The following is a 19,691-nucleotide window of genomic DNA, read 5'->3' as shown; positions in this document are numbered from 1 at the left end:
TATCATCCTCCTCTCTTGACCCTTGAAAACTTCCTTCACACCAAACTTCTCATAAACTTCATTAGAGGGGTTAGTACATAATCAAAAACTCACATGTTCAGAGGTGACACAATCATTCTTAACACTTCTGGACATTGCATAAAGCTACTGGATATTAATGGGTCAAAGAAATTCATCCAACATAGCAAAAGAGGCAATGCGAAATAAAAGGCAGAATCTGTCAAAACAGAACAGTTTGTATTGACGAATTTTAAAATGGCACCAGACTTGCTCAAATGAAAATGCCCAAATTGAATGAAAGTTGCATACATATCTGAGGATCATGCACGTAAATTGGCTTAATTTTCTGAGCTACCTACAGGGAGGTGGACCCAGATTCGTGACAGCAAAGAAATCTGGAACTGCGCAGTAATCCAAATCTAGTACTTACTTTTCTATCAAAGACTTTACTTGGCACAACAAAACACTAAACTAAGATAAGGAGAGGTTGCTACAGTAGTAAACAACTTCCAAGACACAAAATAAAAACAAAGTACTGTAGGTAAGAATATGGGTTGTCTCCCATAAGCGCTTTTCTTTAACGCCTTTCAGCTAGGCGCAGAAAGTGTGTATCAAGTATTATCAAGAGACGAAGTGTCAACATCATAATTTGTTCTCATAATAGAATCAAAAGGTAACTTCATTCTCTTTCTAGGGAAGTGTTCCATACCTTTCTTGAGAGGAAATTGATATTTTATATTACCTTCCTTCATATCAATGATAGCACCAACAGTTCGAAGAAAAGGTCTTTCCAATATAATGGGACAAGATGCATTGCATTCAATATCCAAGACAACAAAATCAATGGGGACAAGGTTATTGTTAATGGTAATGCGAACATTATCAACTTTCCCCAAAGGTTTCTTTGTAGAATGATCAGCAAGATTAACATCCAAATAACAATTTTTCAGCGGTGGCAAGTCAAGCATATTATAAATTTTCTTAGGCATAACAGAAATACTTGCACCAAGATCACATAAAGCATTACAATCAAAATCTTTAACCTTCATCTTAATGATGGGCTCCCAACCATCCTCTAGCTTTTTCGGCATAGAGGCTTCGCGCTCTAGTTTCTCTTCTCTAGCTTTTATGAGAGCATTTGTAATATGTTGCGTGAAAGCCAAATTTATAGCACTAGCATTAGGACTTTTAGCAAGTTTTTGCAAGAACTTTATAACTTCAGAGATGTGGCAATCATCAAAATTCAAACCATTATAATCTAAAGCAATGGGATCATCATCCCCAATGTTGGAAAAAATTTCAGCAGCTTTATCACAGCGATTTAAGTTTTAGCAGTTTCAGGCAGTTTCTCGCGCTTTGCATTAGAAGTGGAAACATTGCTAACACCAATTCTTTTATTATTATTAGTAGGAGGTGCAGCAACATGTGTAGCATTAGCATTACTAGTGGTGGTAATAGTCCAAACTTTAGCTATATTCTTCTCTTTAGCTAGTTTTTCATTTTCTTCTCTATCCCACCTAGCACGCAGTTCAGCCATTAATCTTATATTCTCATTAATTCTAACTTGGATGGCATTTGCTGTAGTAACAATTTTATTATGATGATTCTCATTAGGCAAAACTTTCGATTTCAAAAGATCAACATCAGCAGCAAGACTATCGACTTTAGAAGCAAGTATATCAATTTTCCCAAGCTTTTCTTCAACAGATTTGTTAAAAGCAGTTTGCGTACTAATAAATTCTTTAAGCATGGCTTCAAGTCCAGGGGGTGAATTCCTATTATTGTTGTAAGAATTCCCATAAGAATTAGCATAGCCGTTGCCATTATTATAAGGATATGGCCTATAGTTGTTACTAGAATTGTTCCGGTAAGCATTGTTGTTGAAATTATTATTTTTAATGAAGTTTACATCAACATGTTCTTCTTGTGCAACCAATGAAGCTAACGGAACATTATTAGGATCAATATTAGTCCTATCATTCACAAGCATAGACATAATAGCATCAATCTTATCACTCAAGGAAGAGGTTTCTTCGACAGAATTTACCTTCTTACCTTGTGGAGCTCTTTCCGTGTGCCATTCAGAGTAGTTGATCATCATATTATCAAGAAGCTTTGTTGCTTCACCAAGAGTGATGGACATAAAGGTACCTCCAGCAGCTGAATCCAATAAATTCCGTGAAGAAAAATTTAGTCCTGCATAGAAGGTTTGGATGATCATCCAAGTAGTCAGTCCATGGGTTGGGCAATTTTTAACCAAAGATTTCATTCTTTCCCAAGCTTGAGCAACATGTTCAGTATCTAATTGTTTAAAATTCATTATGCTACTCCTCAAAGATATAATTTTAGCAGGGGGATAATATCTACCAATAAAAGCATCCTTACATTTAGTCCATGAATCAATACTATTCTTAGGCAGAGATAGCAACCAATCTTTAGCTCTTCCTCTTAATAAGAAAGGGAACAATTTTAATTTTATAATGTCACCATCTACATCCTTATACATTTGCATTTCACATAATTCAACAAAATTATTGAGATGGGCAGCAGCATCATCAGAACTAACACCAGAAAATTGCTCTCGCATAACAAGATTCAGTAAAGCAGGTTTAATTTCAAAGAATTCTGCTGTAGTAGCAGGTGGAGCAATAGGTGTGCATAAGAAATCATTATTATTTGTGGTTGTGAAATCACACAACTTAGTATTTTCAGGGTTGGCCATTTTAGCAACAGTAAATAAAGCAAACTAGATAAAGTAAATGAAAGTAACTAATTTTTTTGTGTTTTTGATATAGCAAACAAGATAGCAAATAAAGTAAAACTAGCAACTAATTTTTTTGTATTTTGATTTAGTGCAGCAAACAAAGTAGTAAATAAAACTAAGCAAGACAAAAACAAAGTAAAGAGATTGAGAAGTGGAGACTCCCCTTGCAGCGTGTCTTGATCTCCCGACAACGGCGCCGAGAAATTTGCTTGATGCGTGTGGTTGACACGTCCGTTGGGAACCCCAAGAGGAAGGTGTGATGCGCACAGCGGCAAGTTTCCCTCAGTAAGAAACCAAGGTTTAATCGAACCAGTAGGAGTCAAGAAGCACGTTGAAGGTTGATGGCGGCGGGATGTAGTGCGGCGCAACACCAGAGATTCCGGCGCCAACGTGGAACCTGCACAACACAACCAAAGTACTTTGCCCCAACGAAACAGTGAGGTTGTCAATCTCACCGGCTTGCTGTAACAAAGGATTAACCGTATTGTGTGGAAGATGATTGTTTGCAGAAAACAGTAGAACAAGTATTGCAGTAGATTGTATTTCAGTAAAGAGAATTGGACCGGGGTCCACAGTTCACTAGAGGTGTCTCTCCCAAACAGCATGTTGGGTGAACAAATTACAGTTGGGCAATTGACAAATAAAGAGGGCATGACCATGCACATACATATCATGATGAGTATAGTGAGATTTAATTGGGCATTACGACAAAGTACATAGACCGCCATCCAAGCGCATCTATGCCTAAAAAGTCCACCTTCGAGTTATCATCCGAACCCCCTCCAGTATTAAGTTGCAAAGCAACAGACAATTGCATTAAGTATGGTGCGTAATGTAATCAACAACTACATCCTTAGACATAGCATCAATGTTTTATCCCTAGTGGCAATAGCACAACACAACCTTAGAACTTTCATCACTGTCCCGGTGTCAATGCAGGCATGAACCCACTATCGAGCATAAATACTCCCTCTTGGAGTTACAAGCATCTACTTGGCCAGAGCATCTACTAGTAACGGAGAGCATGCAAGATCATAAACAACACATAGATATAACTTTGATAATCAACATAACAAGTATTCTCTATTCATCGGATCCCAACAAACGCAACATATAGAATTACAGATAGATGATCTTGATCATGTTAGGCAGCTCACAAGATCCGACAATGATAGCACAATGGGGAGAAGACAACCATCTAGCTACTGCTATGGACCCATAGTCCAGGGGTAGACTACTCACACATCACTCCGGAGGCGACCATGGCGGCGTAGAGTCCTCCGGGAGATGAATCCCCTCTCCGGCAGGGTGCCGGAGGCGATCTCCTGGATCCCCCGAGATGGGATCGGCGGCGGCGGCGTCTCTGGAAGGTTTTCCGTATCGTGGCTCTCGGTACTGGGGGTTTCGCAACGGAGGCTATTTGTAGGCGGAAGGGCAGGTCAAGAGGCGGCACGGGGGCCCCACACCACAGGGCCGCGCGGCCAAGGGGGGGGCCGCGCCGCCCTGGGGTGTGGCCCCCTCGTGGCCCCTCTTCGTCTCCTCTTCGGACTTCTGGAAGCTTCGTGGCAAAATAGGACCCTGGGCGTTGATTTCGTCCAATTCCGAGAATATTTCGTTACTAGGATTTCTGAAACCAAAAACAGCAGAAAACAGCAACTGGCACTTCGGCATCTTGTTAATAGGTTAGTTCCAGAAAATGCACGAATATGACATAAAGTGTGCATAAAACATGTAGATAACATCAATAATGTGGCATGGAACATAAGAAATTATCGATACGTCGGAGACGTATCACTTAGCTTTTTTTCAATTACCCCTCCCGTTCAGCTCCCAAATCGTTCAGCTCCCAAAAATTGTTATGGTAAGTTATAAAGATATGGATTTACCAAATTTTACGTTGATCTCAAATCGTTCAGCAAGGGGTCTTGTGTAAAAAATACTCTTGTGCTAATTTCCGTGCCAAAAAACAATAGGCACTATAGAATGGAACAGAGGGAGTATTTCTTTGTGCTTAATTGTTTTCTTTTTCTCAATGCAGGTGACTGAACAATATGAGCAGCGGCAAGGAAGACTCGGCGAGCTTGCTTAGGACGATGGCGCATGTGAAGAGTAATATTCCTAGAGCGCCTAGACAGAGTGATCGAGCCCCGGTGCGCAATCCGCGTTACGCCGATGGTACCGATGGACGAGGACGAGGAGGACGAGGACGAGGAGGACGAAGTGGAGGACGGGGTGGCTCAGGGAGGGTACACATGGACTTTGATGAGCCACCCTCCGCTTCTGGCGACGTGGCTCCTGAGTTGTTCCTAGAGGGTCCGTCTAGTGGGGAGGTGGAGATGGAGACGAAGTCTACACACGAGTTGGACTCTAGGGCTGAGTTGGAGGTGATGGAGGGTGGGGGTACGCCGAAGCCCATGAAGATTCGTGGAGAAGCTAGAGTCCCCGAGGCGAGGAAGGAGCCTAATACCCATGATGATAAGGCCCTTATCATTCCTTAGAGCGATGAGTAAGTGTACTACTTTAGAAATTTCGAACATGTATTTTCATCTTGGTCATAATAAACAATTTGGCATGTGTACTAATGTGTGATTTATTTGCAGCAACTGGACATGCGAGGCTAAGCCCCCCCCCGCCAGCCTAACAGCTTGCTTGGGGCTCTGATTAAGAAGTTCTAGCCGGGAAGATACACTCCCCTTAGCATGGTCCCCGGTGGCGAGACGAAGCTAGCCACTACTTGGGCGGACTATGAGGATGCCCCTGCCGCAGGCTTCGCGACAGCTGCTGAGGCTGTGACCACCAAGTTTTGGGTAAGACATATATTTCTCGAGCACCGTTCATAGTTGACGACCCTAATGTGCTAACTCATGACTTTCACAACTGATTTATGCATGATTGAAGTGCTTCTATCGTGTGGACCCGGAGCATCATAGGCATGCGCTTATCACTTTGCGTGGCGCTTGTGAGAGGTTGACACCGCAACAGTGGTACAACCAAAAGGTCACCTGCGCTAGTGCCTTCTGGGCTAACAAGGGTAAGAGGGTCAAGAAGGAGTACTTTGTCGGTAACGAGCCTACAGAGGAATGGGTAATGACCATTGACGAGTACATGTCGGTGAGTAAAATGTCAATGAGATTCTACATTGCTGCTAAGTTTTCATTGGATTATCTTGAGTTGAGTATTTCGTTTTCAGGTTTGTCTCGAGTGGGCCGAGCAGCATAAGGAGGCATGTGAGGAGCTGATTAGGGCGAGGTGGCTCAGGGACGACGAGGAGTTTGCAGCCGTGTCGAGGCGTAACATAGAGAACCGAGGCACCGGTGGCACACACTGCGCGGGAAACCGCCACTACACCCGCTAGAAGGGGAAGATGGTATGTATATACATGGAACGACCTTCTTTCATTTCCCGTCATGTTACATTTGTGATACGCATAACCTTCCTTTTTGCAATGCAGCTGGCCGAGGCAGCACCTGGGGTGGTGCTTCATGATCCCGAGATATATGACATGATGCGGACGAAGAAGAAGCCCGATCCCGCATTGCCTCAACCCCAGTACTACGACAATGCCAAGGACGCCAAGGAGGACTACTGCGACATGGTGTTGTCTCGTCACCCGGAGGTGGATGACCCCTTTTACTTGCCGACCGACGAGGAGTCGTTGGTCCTGTCGGGGCGCGGGCGTAGGCATGGACGTTTCCCCTTTCCGAATAAGGCTGTCAAGCCTACCCCAGCCACGAGCTACACGCGTCTCAAGCATACCCTCACCGCTAACAGCCCCCAGCCTCGTCCCCGGCCTAGTCATCAACCCGCCTACGATGTAAGTTTTCCTCATTTTCATCCTCTTTCCAGTTTTCCTTCCTACATGGCTAACTGTTTATGAGATTCATTGTTTCTGAAATTGTAGCCTGAGTTCGAGGCGGCCTTCGAAGCCTGTAATGAAGCGTATCAGCAGGCCGCTGCGCAGTGGAATAAGCAGAATACAGCCTACATGACGTATATAGGAGTAAGTTTGGATCTTTCTTCTTGCAAGTAGATGACAAGTCTCAGTTTGATGCTTTATTTCTGCAAAGCCTGACTTGTAACCTATCTTGCAGGCACTGATGACTTCTTTGTCTAGTGGTACACCGCCATCGGACCCCGTTCCCATGGCGGGGAACATGCCTATCATGCCATCAAGGGCAACTTTTGCTATGACTTACTACAGATCCACACCGGTAAGTTCTTTGCCAAACCGGTAGTTACCACTTTCCTTTGCCTCGCAAGTTGCTAACATGTAGGGAACATGTAGGGAACGGGATGCTCCGGGAACCAGTCATCGCGGGGTGGGCGTGAGGTCACACCGGTTCATGGAGGTGTCTCTCCGTCTCCTGGGCGTACTCCCAGTGCCTCTCCGTCAACTTCTCATGGGCGTACTCCCAGTGCATCTTCATCGACTTCTCCTGGGCATACTCCCGGTGCCTCCCCGTCGACTTCTCCTGGGCGTACTCCCGGTGACTCTCCAGCTGGTTCTTCTGCAGCTTCTACTGGAGCGCAACCTCGGCACCGGGCTTCTCGTTTCGCCAACGATAAGGGCGGATACACCCCGCCCGGGTCCTTCATGCGCTAGTCAGCTCACACTATCTATGCGCTTGCTTGCTACTACTATGTATTTGGATGACATGGCACTCTCCTCTTGTATGCTATTATGTGCACCATGTATGATACTATGTGGATTTTATGCTATTTTGGTGAATTATGGTGAATTTGGATGAATTTGGATGTATGAACTGCTGTATTGTGCAAAGTGAACTGCTGGAACGGTGCAAAGTGAACTGCTGGAATTAAAACAAAAATTGAGCAGGTCTACGCCGAGGGCAATGTCGTCGGCATAGACCCCGGCTGCGACCATATGGTCAGGTCTATGCCGAGGGCAATGCCGTCGGCGTAGACCTCCGCCTGGCAGCCGCGCGCAGCGTGCCGCGTGTCCCTTGCATGGGCCATGCAGACGCCGAGGGTCTGGCCGTCGGCATAGACACCGCAGATGGCAGCCTCGCGACGCGCCACGTCGCTCCACGGCGCGCAGATGGCGCGGCTACGCCGAGGGAAAACCCGTCGGCATCTGATGCACCTCCGTTAACGGTGACGGCGCGCCGTGGCCAGACACCGAGGGCAGCGACGCCCAGGGTGAGGTTGCACTGTCGGCGTAGGCGTCGTACGCTGACGGCACGGAAGCCTACGCCGAGAGAGCTGAACGCCGAGGGAATACGCCGAGGGCTGCCGTCGGCGTAGCCTACGCCGAGGGCCTGGCGTGGCTACGCCGAGGGAAGCCGGCCGTCGGCGTCTCCTCGGATTCCTATAGTGAAGTGTTTTAAGCATTACACCCAGCCTGCGCATAACTAGGATGCACACAGCCATTTAGGGGTTCATAAATCATCGATAAAAGATACAAATAACGAAATAAAGGAACATCTCTGTACGTAGATGTAAATTAATTGTGATATACATCACTTGAGGCTAAAAACACGGCTCCAACAGAAAATGTAGGTGTAGAAAACTGCTAAAAAGATTTACATGGCGATGCAAATTTTGCACCACGCGATGCAAATGTAAGTCTCTTAGGTTAAGGCTGGACATGAGTGATGACCCACAAGTATAGGGGGTGTATCGTAGTATTTTCGATAAGTAAGAATGTCGATCCCAACGAGGAGCAGAAGGTGTTGACAAGCAGTTTCGATGAAGGATTCACTGTAAATGCTCACAGACAAGTATTCAGGGGGTTTTGATGTAGCAGTTGAATAAAGTATGAGTAAGTAAAGTGCGAGAGTAACAATTGCAGCGAGTGGCCCAATCCTTTTTAGCACAAAGGACAAGCCGGTTTGTTTACTTATAATGACCAAACGTTCTTGAGGACACACGGGATTTTAGTCTAGTGCTTTCGCTACATATGGCTAATTAATCTTCATTGTTTTGATAAGTGTTGTGTGGGTGAACCTATGCTAATGCACCGCCCTTCCTAGGACTAATACATACTTGTGATTATACCCCTTGCAAGCATCCGCAACTACAAGAAAGTAATTAAGATAAATCTAACCACAGCCTTAAACTCTGAGATCCTGCTATCCCTCCTGCACCGATATACCAACGGGGACTTAGGTTTCTGTCACTCCGGCAACCCCGCAATTGGCAAACGAATACAAGATGCATTCCCCTAGGCCCATAAAGGTGAAGTATCATGTAGTCGACGTTCACATGACACCACTAGAAGAATAACACCACAACTTAAATATCATAACATTGAATATTACTCAACCATACTTCACTACTAACATTTAGACTTCACCCATGTCCTCAAGAACTAAACGAACTACTCACAAGACATCATATGGAACATGATCAGAAGTGATATGATGATGAATAACAATCTGAACATAAACCTTGGTTCAATAGTTTCACTCAATAGCATCAATAACAAGTAGAAATCAATACCGAGAGAGTTTCCCCTATCAAACAATCAAGATTCAACCCAAATGGTTACAGCGGTGACGATGTGCAGCGGTGGAGACGGCGGTGATGATGATGTAGATGATGACGATGGTGATGGAGATGATGTCCAGCTCGATGACGGTGACGATGGCGTCGATTTCCCCCTCCGGGAGGGAATTTCCCCGGCAGATTTCAGCCTACCGGAGAGCTCTTTTCTCTCTGGTTTTCTCCGCCCCGCAGAGGTGGCTGTGTCTCTTCACGACTATCCCCCTGGAGCTTAGGTTTTCGGGACGAAGAAATACGCGAAGGAGAGGAGGCCAGAGGGGGCTGTGGGCCCCCTCCCCACAAGGCGGCGTGGCCAGGCCTTGGCCCGCACCGGCCTGTGAGGTGGGCCCATGGCGGCCCTCCTCGGCTCCCCCTTCTGGCTCCCTTCGTCATCTGGAAAAATAGGAATTTCCATATAATTTCCGTCAATTGTTGATCTTCCGAAATATTGCATTCTGACGGCGCTTTTTCCAGCAGAATCCTGACTCCGGTGCGCGATCCTCCAATAATCATGAAACATGCAAAATAGATGAAATAACATAAGTATCATCTCCAAATATGAAATATATCAATGAATAACAGCAAATTATGATATAAAATAGTGATGCAAATTGGACGTATCAACTCCCCCCAAGCTTAGACTTCGCTTGTCCCCAAGCGAAACTGAACTCGGTAAACAGGACCACATGTTTATGGAGTGAAGAGTCGATAAATAAAATATAGACAAGAAGCATCATATTTATTCACACAAGACATTCTAGTAAGCAACCTCCTCATATAATTCAACTTGAAACAAGTATAAGGTAATCACAAATAAAGGTGCATAAGAAATCATAGTTGGTGATGGAAAACTTCGTTCTTGGTCAGAGAACAATTAACAGGTTATACTTATCTATCGAGCTGCGCTCTCATGTTAAAGTTTATATGGCACAATTTGCATACTCAATCATAATAATCTCCTCATAATCATTGATAACTTTCAAAGCTATATTCATTCGGATAAAACTTGTACTAAACAAGGAAGAGTAAAAGACATGATGAAGTAAATCACAATATAGATGGTTTGATCTTAACAACTCAAATGCTTGCTTAAGATGGAGGGAAATAGGTTTACTGACTCAACATAAAGTAAAAGACAGGCCCTTCGCAGAGGGAAGCAGGGATTAAATCATGTGCTAGAGCTTTTTCAGTTTTGAAATCATATAAAGAGAGTAAAAGTAACATTTTGAGAGGTGTTTGTTGTTGTCAACGACTGGTAGCGGGTACTCTAACCCCCTTGCCAGACAAACTCCCGAAGAGCGGCTCCCATAAAGTTTTATTTTTGGTTGACACTCCTTCCAACCTTTACTTTCACAAACTATGGCTAACCGAATCCTCGGGTGCCTGCCAACAATCTCATACCATGAAGGAGTGCCTTTTTATTTTAGTTTTATTTAGGTGACACTCCTCCCCTCCTTTGCTTTCTCAAGCCATGGCTAACCGAATCCTCGGGTGCCTTCCAACAATCACATACCATGGAGGAGTGTCTATTTATAAAATTATGAAGGTTAATTAATCGGGGCTGGGAACCCCATTGCCAGCTCTTTTTGCAAAGTTATTGGATAAGTGGATGAAGCCACTAGTCCATTGGTGAAAGTTGCCCAACAAGATTGAAAGATAAAACACCACATACTTCCTCATGAGCTATAAAACATTGACACAAATAAGAGGTAGTAAATTTTGAATTGTTTAAAGGTAGCACACGAAGTATTTACTTGGAATGGCAGGAAATACCATGTAGTAGGTAGTTATGGTGGACACAAATGGCATAGGTTCGGGTTAAGGTTTGGATGCACGAGAAGCATTCCTTCTCAGTACAGGTTTTTGGCTAGCAATGTTAATTAGCAAGCACAAGAGTTGAGGGAAACAAACAAATATACATGTGATAGAAACAATCATGCATCTTCCTTGTAAGCACAAACAATTTTAACTTCAGAATAATAAGCTATGAGCTAACAAGAAAGGAAGACAATGAAACAACTACATGTATTTCTCTTTTCTAATTAAACCTCAAAGTGTTGTTCCTATTGACCAATGCTAAGTTTGCCAAAACCAAATAGATTTACTCAATGCTCCCAAAGTGGTACCCATACTAATAACAAGATCAATCATATAATAGGGATTGCAAACTAAAATAAGATGTGCAATATGTAAATGATAAGACTTCTCATTAATATTCCATAACGATAACTCACACCAAGGGATACATAGACAACCAACTAAAGGAGAGCTTCCACACTGCAACCCATCTTATATGATAACTTCCCTACTCATGATATGACACTACTTGACAGTAAAAAGTAAAAGGTAGTGATGATGTGATACCGCGGCACTCCCCCAAGCTTGGAACAAACCAAGGGGATGCCAATACCGATGATGAATTACTCCTTCGGCGGTGGTGGTGATGAATCCTTCCTGCGATTCTTACAGATCTCCTTCAGCTTCAGCTTCTCAGTTTGGCAGTTCTGTACTAAGACTCGAAGAGATTCATTGTTATCTGAAAGTGGCGGTGGCAGCCTTGTGATGGGAATTGAGTAATATTCCAGCATTCTATGAAGTCGGCAATTCTCCTCCTGAAGTATCTCCACTTCTCTTCTTAGAGCACGGTATTGATCACAAAACTCATCGGTAGCCCGTAGAGCTTCTTCCAACACAGGGAAAGAGTCGAGGCTAAGAGCGGGTGGTAAGGGTCCCTGCAAGTTATGAGAGAAAGAACGTCGAGTGTCAACAGATCCCACCAAGATTTGCTTACTTCCAACGGCTTGTTGCTCTTGTTTTGACGACACCCTCTTCACTTCTTTCCCCGAAAGCCCTTTGCCCTTGTTGTTGTAGGCCATGGTGCTCCTAGATCAAAGACAGATCCTGGCAGAAACAGCTCGAAACAAAACACGTCGAGAAAACGATATACGGACCTCCAGGGGTCCGAGGGATTATATAGCAGGATTTTTTACAACATAAGGAAAGTACCAGGTCGAACCAGAGTCGGAGAGAGGCGACGAGGTGGCCACCTCATAGGGCGGCGCGGCCAGGCTGGGGCCCGCGCCGGCCTATGGGGGCACGCCCTCGTGCGTCTCCTCCACTCCGTTTCGATCTCGTAATTTTTCATATTTTCGAAAAACAGCAAAAATATTGTTCGGAAAGTAAATCGCGAACTTTTTATTACCAGTACTGTTACCTATTCAAAGTCGAACTCTGGCGGACTGTCAATTTGATCTTTGATAAAAGCCTCCGGTGTTTCCACTCGAATAACATCAACATCTTCATTATAAGAATCACCTAAGACATAATGCTTGAGTCTTTGTCCATTCACCACTTGTGTGGCATCGCCTTGGAGAGAGCTAATTTTAATTGCTCCTGAACGATACACCTCCTCAACAACATATGGTCCTTCCCATTTCGAGAGTAATTTCCCTGCAAAGAATTTGAGACGAGACCGATACAATAGGACTTTATCCCCAATATTAAATTCTCTTTTGATAATCCTTCTATCATGCCATTTCTTAACTTTCTCTTTAAAGAGTTTAGCATTTTCATAAGCTTCACTTCTCCATTCATCTAGAGAACTTAATTGTAGCAACCTCTTCTTACCGGCTAGTTTAGGATCTTTATTTAATTCTCTTACAGCCCAATAAGCTTTGTGCTCTAGTTCTAAAGGTAAATGACAAGCTTTTCCATAGACCATTTTATAAGGTGACATACCCATGGGATTTTTATAAGCAGTTCTATAAGCCCATAGTGCTCCCTTCAATTTACTAGCCCAATTCTTTCTAGTTTTATTAACAGTCTTTTCCAAGATAGATTTAATCTCTCTATTCGATAATTCTACTTGCCCACTAGTTTGAGGATGATAAGCGGAAGCAATTCTATGATTAATACCATATTTAGCAAGAGTTTTCCTAAAACCACCATGAATAAAATGAGAACCTCCATCAGTCATAATATATCTAGGAACTCCAAATCGAGGAAAAATAATATCTAAAAGCATTCTTAAAGAGGTCTCACCATCAGCACTTTTTGTAGGTATGGCTTCCACCCATTTAGTAACATAATCAACAGCAACAAGTATATGAGTGTTACCTTCTGAAGAGGGAAAAGGTCCCATGAAGTCAAATCCCCAACAATCAAACGGTTCAATAACAAGAGTATAATTCATAGGCATTTCATTGCGTCTGGAGATATTACCAACCCTTTGACATTCATCGCAAGATAAAATAAACTTCCTTGCATCTTTGAAGAGAGTTGGCCAGTAAAAACCTGATTGTAGAACCTTTTGCGCGGTTCTACCTCCGGCGTGATGTCCTCCATAAGCACTACCATGACATTTACTCAATATCTCTTGCTGTTCATATTCGGGAACACATCTTCGCAGAATACCATCCACTCCTTCTTTATATAAGTGTGGGTCATCCCAGAAATAATGCCTCAAGTCATAAAAGAATTTCCTCCTTTGCTGGGCTGAAAAGGTTGGAGGCAAGTACTTGGAAACAATAAAGTTAGCATAATCAGCATACCAAGGACTGTCTCGCGAGCTCACCTTTATTACAGCCAATTGTTCATTTGGAAAACTATCATTAACAGGAACAGGATCATAAGCAATATTTTCCAATCTAGACAAATTATCAGCAACAGGATTATCAGCACCTTTCCTATCTACAATATGCAAATCAAATTCTTGCAACAGAAGTACCCATCTAATAAGCCTTGGCTTAGCATCTTTCTTTTGCATAAGGTATCTAATTGCAGCATGATCAGTATGAATTGTAACTTTTGAATCAACAATATAAGATCTAAACTTATCACAAGCAAAGACTACAGCTAACAATTCTTTTTCAGTAGTACCATAATTTCTTTGAGCAGCATCAAGAGTTTTACTAGCATAATGAATAACATTTAATTTTTTATCTACTCGCTGTCCAAGAACAGCGCCTACAGCAAAATCACTAGCATCACACATAATTTCAAAAGGTAAATTCCAATCAGGAGGTTCGACTATAGGAGCAATTGTTAAGGATTTCTTTAGAGTTTCAAAAGCTTCCTTACAATCATCATCAAAAACAAAAGGTACATCTTTTTGAAGAAGATTAGTAAGAGGTTTTGATATCTTGGAGAAATCTTTAATGAATCTCCTATAAAACCCAACATGACCAAGAACACTACGAATACCTTTAACATCCCTAGGATAGGGCATCTTCTCAATTGCTTCAACTTTAGCTCTATCAACTTCAATACCTCTCTCGGAAATTTTATGTCCCAATACAGTTCCTTCATTAACCATAAAGTGGCATTTCTCCCAATTAAGAACAAGGTTAGTTTCTTCACATCTCTGCAAAACTTTATCAAGGTTCCGCAAGCAATTATCAAAAGAATTCCCATAGACGGAAAAATCGTCCATGAATACTTCTACAATACTCTCACAAAAGCCATGAAAAATAGCAGACATGCATCTTTGAAAAGTAGCAGGGGCATTACATAAACCAAAAGGCATACGTCTATAAGCATAAATTCCATAGGGACAAGTGAAAGTGGTTTTCTCTTGATCCTTAGTTTTAACAGCAATTTGTGAAAACCCAGAATAACCATCAAGAAAGCAAAAATGAGTATTTTTGGATAACCTTTCTAACATTTGATCAATAAAAGGCAAAGGGTAATGATCTTTCTTAGTAACCTTATTAACTTTTCGATAATCAATGCACATTCTATACCCTACAACTACTCTTTGAGGTATGAGCTCATCATTAACATTAGGCACAACAGTCATTCCTCCTTTCTTAGGAACACAATGCACAGGACTAACCCATCTACTATCAGCAATAGGATATATAATACCAGCTTCAAGAAGTCTTAATACCTCATTTCTTACCACATCCTTCATCTTAGGAATTAGGCAATCGATGTTCAACAACAGGCTTTGCATCATCTTCCATATTAATGGCATGTTGGCAAATAGAGGGAGAAATCCCCATCAAGTCATCAAGAGCGTAGCCAATAGCACCTCGGTGTTTCTTCAATATTTCCAATAACCTTTCTTCTTCAAACTCTGAAAGCTTAGAACTAATAATAACAGGATATATTTTCTTATCATCGATATGAGCATATTTAAGATTATCAGGCAATGGTTTTAAATCAAAGACAGGATCTTCCTTTGGTTGTGGTGTTGTACCCAGATCTTCTACCGGTAAATCATGCTTAAGAATAGGTTGACGAAGGAAAATTTCATCAAGCTCATTTCTTTCTTCCCTAAAAACTTCACTCTCACTATTCTCCAAATGTTGCTGCAAAGGATTATTAGGAGCAAGAGCAATAGATGCACACTATTCAACTCTAAAATCATTATTAGGCGAATCATCTTTATAAGGAGTTTTGGCAAATTTAGAGAAATTAAACTCATAAGATTCACCAGCAAATTTAGTCAAAATTTTCTCTTTCTTGCAATCTATAACAGCTCCACAAGTATTTAGAAAAGGTCTACCAAAAATGATAGGACAATATTTACTAGCAGCAGAACCAAGTACCAAAAAGTCAGCAGGATATTTAATCTTACCACATAGAACTTCCACATCTCGAACAATACCAATTGGAGAGATAGTTTCTCTATTAGCCAGCCGAATAACCACATCAATTTCTTCAAGTTCACAAGAACCAATTTCGTGCATAATCTCCGTGTAAAGCTCATAAGGAATAGCACTAATACTTGCACCAATATCACATAAACCATAATAACAATGATCACCAATTCTAACAGATAGCATAGGAACACTAGCTTTCTTAGCCTTATTAGGATGTGAAACAATATTAGAAGCATCTTCACAGAAAATAATATGACCATCTTCCACATTTTCAGTCACAAGATCTTTAACTATTGCAACAGCAGGTTCAACCTTTATTTGTTCTTCAGGTTCTATAGGTTTCTTTTCACTTTTATGAACCGCACTATTTATAACAGAGTACTCCTTCATTTTAGCAGGGAAAGGAGTTTTTTCAATATAAGCTTTAGGAATAACATGATCAACAGTTTCAACTACAACACATTTATTTATAGATGAATCAATTTTATCTTTATACGGTTCATGATACTTATCAAAATTCTTCTTAGGCAATTCATAATGAGAGGCAAAAGCTTTATAAAGATTTGCAACGACTTGAGAATCAAGACCATAAGTAGCACTAATATTACGAAATTTATCAGTATCCATAAAAGCTTCAATGCATTTATAATCATAATTTATACCTGATTCTCTACCTTTGTCGTTCTCCCATCCTTCAGTATTCTCCTGGATCCGATTAAGAAGGTCCCTTTTAAACTCTTCTTTGTTGCGTGTAAATGATCCAGAACAAGAAGTATCCAGCAAGGTCTTGTCTTGAAAAGAAAGTCTTGCATAGAAATTATCAATAATAATATTACCAGGAAGCTCATGAATGGGGCATTTGAGCATTAAAGACTTCAATCTCCCCCACGCTTGGGCAATACTCTCTCCATCATGAGGCCAAAAATTATATATGCGGTTCCGATCCTTGTGAATTTCACTTGGAGGATAGAACTTAGAATAAAACCGGGGCACAATATCATTCCATTCAAGAGAATCCCCATTATCCAGTAACTTATAACAATGCGCCGCTTTACCAGACAGCGATATAAAGAATAGTTTCTTCCTCACTTCATCCATAGCAATACCTGCACACTTGAATAAACCGCATAATTCATGTAAGAACAGTAAATGGTCTCCAGGGTGGACAGTTCCATCCCATGTATAACGGTTATCCACTACACGTTCAATAATTTTCATAGGTATTTTGTATGGTATTTCTTCCTCACCTGGCGCCTCATCCACTACCTTTGCAGTAGTAGTAGATTTTCCAAATAAAAATTCAAGAGAAGATCTCTCCATAATGAATTATGGCAGCAGGCAGAAATAAAATCAGCACAAACAGTAAAAGTTTCCCTTACCAATTCCACTTACCAATAGCGCTTCACTCCCCGGCAACAGCGCCAGAAAATAGTCTTGATGACCCACAAGTATAGGGGGTGTATCGTAGTATTTTCGATAAGTAAGAATGTCGATCCCAACGAGGAGCAGAAGGTTTTGACAAGAAGTTTCGATGAAGGATTCACTGTAAATGCTCACAGACAAGTATTCAGGGGTTTTTGATGTAGCAGCTGAATAAAGTACGAGTAAGTAAAGTGCGAGAGTAACAATTGCAGCGAGTGGCCCAATCCTTTTTGGCACAAAGGACAAGCCGGTTTGTTTACTTATAATGACCAAACGTTCTTGAGGACACACGGGATTTTAGTCTAGTGCTTTCGCTACATATGGCTAATTAATCTTCATTGTTTTGATAAGTGTTGTGTGGGTGAACCTATGCTAATGCACCGCCCTTCCTAGGACTAATACATACTTGTGATTATACCCCTTGCAAGCATCCGCAACTACAAGAAAGTAATTAAGATAAATCTAACCATAACCTTAAACTCTGAGATCCTGCTATCCCTCCTGCACCGATATACCAACGGGGGCTTAGGTTTCTGTCACTCCGGCAACCCCGCAATTGGCAAACAAATACAAGATACATTCCCCTAGGCCCATAAAGGTGAAGTTTCATGTGTTGGAGATATGCCCAAGAGGCAATAATAAAATGGTTATTATAATATCTTTAAGTTTATGATAATGTTTACATACCATGCTATAATTGTATTAACCGAAACATTGATACATGTGTGTTATGTAAACAACAAGGAGTCCCTAGTAAGCCTCTTGTATAACTAGCTTGTTGATTAATAGATGATCATCGTTTCATGATCATGAACATTGGATGTTATTAATAACAAGGTTATGTCATTATGTGAATGATATAATGGACACACCCAATTAAGCGTAGCATAAGATCACGTCATTAAGTTATTTGCTATAAGCTTTCGATACATAGTTACCTAGTCCTTATGACCATGAGATCATATAAATCACTTATACCGGAAAGGCATTTTATTACATCAAACGCCACTGCGTAAATGGGTGGTTATAAAGGTGGGATTAAGTATCCGGAAAGTATGAGTTGAGGCATATGGATCAACAGTGGGATTTGTCCATCCCGATGACGGATATATATACTCTGGGCCCTCTCGGTGGAATGTCGTCTAATGTCTTGCAAGCATATGAATAAGTTCATAAGAGACCACATACCACGGTACGAGTAAAGAGTACTTGTCAGGAGACGAGGTTGAACAAGGTATAGAGTGATACCGATGATCAAACCTCGACAAGTAAAATATCGCGTGACAAAGGGAATTGGTATCGTATGTGAATGGTTCATTCGATCACTGAAGTCATCGTTGAATATGTGGGAGCCATTATGGATCTCCATATCCCGCTATTGGTTAATGGTCGGAGTGAGTACTCAACCATGTCCGCATAGTTCGCGAACCGTAGGGTGACACACTTAAGGTTTGATGTTGAAATGGTAGAACTTGAATATGGAATGGAGTTCGAATATTTGTTCGGAGTCCCGGATGAGATCCCGGACATCACGAGGAGTTCCGGAATGGTCCGGAGAATAAGATTCATATATAGGAAGTCATATTCCAAGTTTGGAAATGATCCGGTGCATTTATGGCAGGTTCTAGAAGGTTCTAGAAAAGTCCGGAAGAAATCACCATGGAAAGTAGAGTCCCGGAGGGACTCCACCTTGCATGGCCAGCCAACCCTAAAGGGGAGGAGTCCAAGGTGGACTCCCCAAGGGTGGCCGGCCAACCCCCCTCATGGAAGGGGGGAATCCCACCCCAAGTGGGATTCCCACCTTGGGTAGGTTTCCCTACACATGGAAGGTTTTTGGTTCGGGTCTTATTCGAAGACTTGTAGTCCAACACTTGGGGCTTCCACCTATATAATGAGGGGCATAGGAGAGGGGGCTGACCACCACAAGCCCATAGCTTGGCCGCACCCCTAGGTGGCCGGCCACCCCCTCTCCCAAACCCTAGCCGCCCCCTCTCTCCTCCTCTTCTCCCGCACGCTTAGCGAAGCTCCGCCGGAGATCTCCACCGCCACCGCCACCACGCCGTCGTGCTGCCGGATTCAAGGAGTAGCTACTACTTCCGCTGCCCGCTGGAACGGGGAGAAGGATGTCGTCTTCATCAACACCGAACGTGTGACCGAGTACGGAGGTGCTGCCCGATTGTGGCACCGTGATCAAGATCTTCTACGCGCTTTTGCAAGCGGCAAGTGATCGTCTACCGCAGCAATAAGAGCCTACTCTTATAGGCTTTGGAAATCTTCAAGGGTTAGTCTTGATCATCCCCTCGTTGCTCCCGTCTTCTAGATTGCATCTTGGCTTGGATTGCGTTCTCGCGGTAGGAAATTTTTTGTTTTCCATGCAACGAATCCCTACAGTGGTA

The sequence above is a fragment of the Lolium perenne genome, chromosome 2, assembly GCF_019359855.2.
Source record: "Lolium perenne isolate Kyuss_39 chromosome 2, Kyuss_2.0, whole genome shotgun sequence".
NCBI classification, from domain to species: domain Eukaryota; kingdom Viridiplantae; phylum Streptophyta; class Magnoliopsida; order Poales; family Poaceae; genus Lolium; species Lolium perenne.
Note: the sequence above shows the minus strand (reverse complement) of the source record.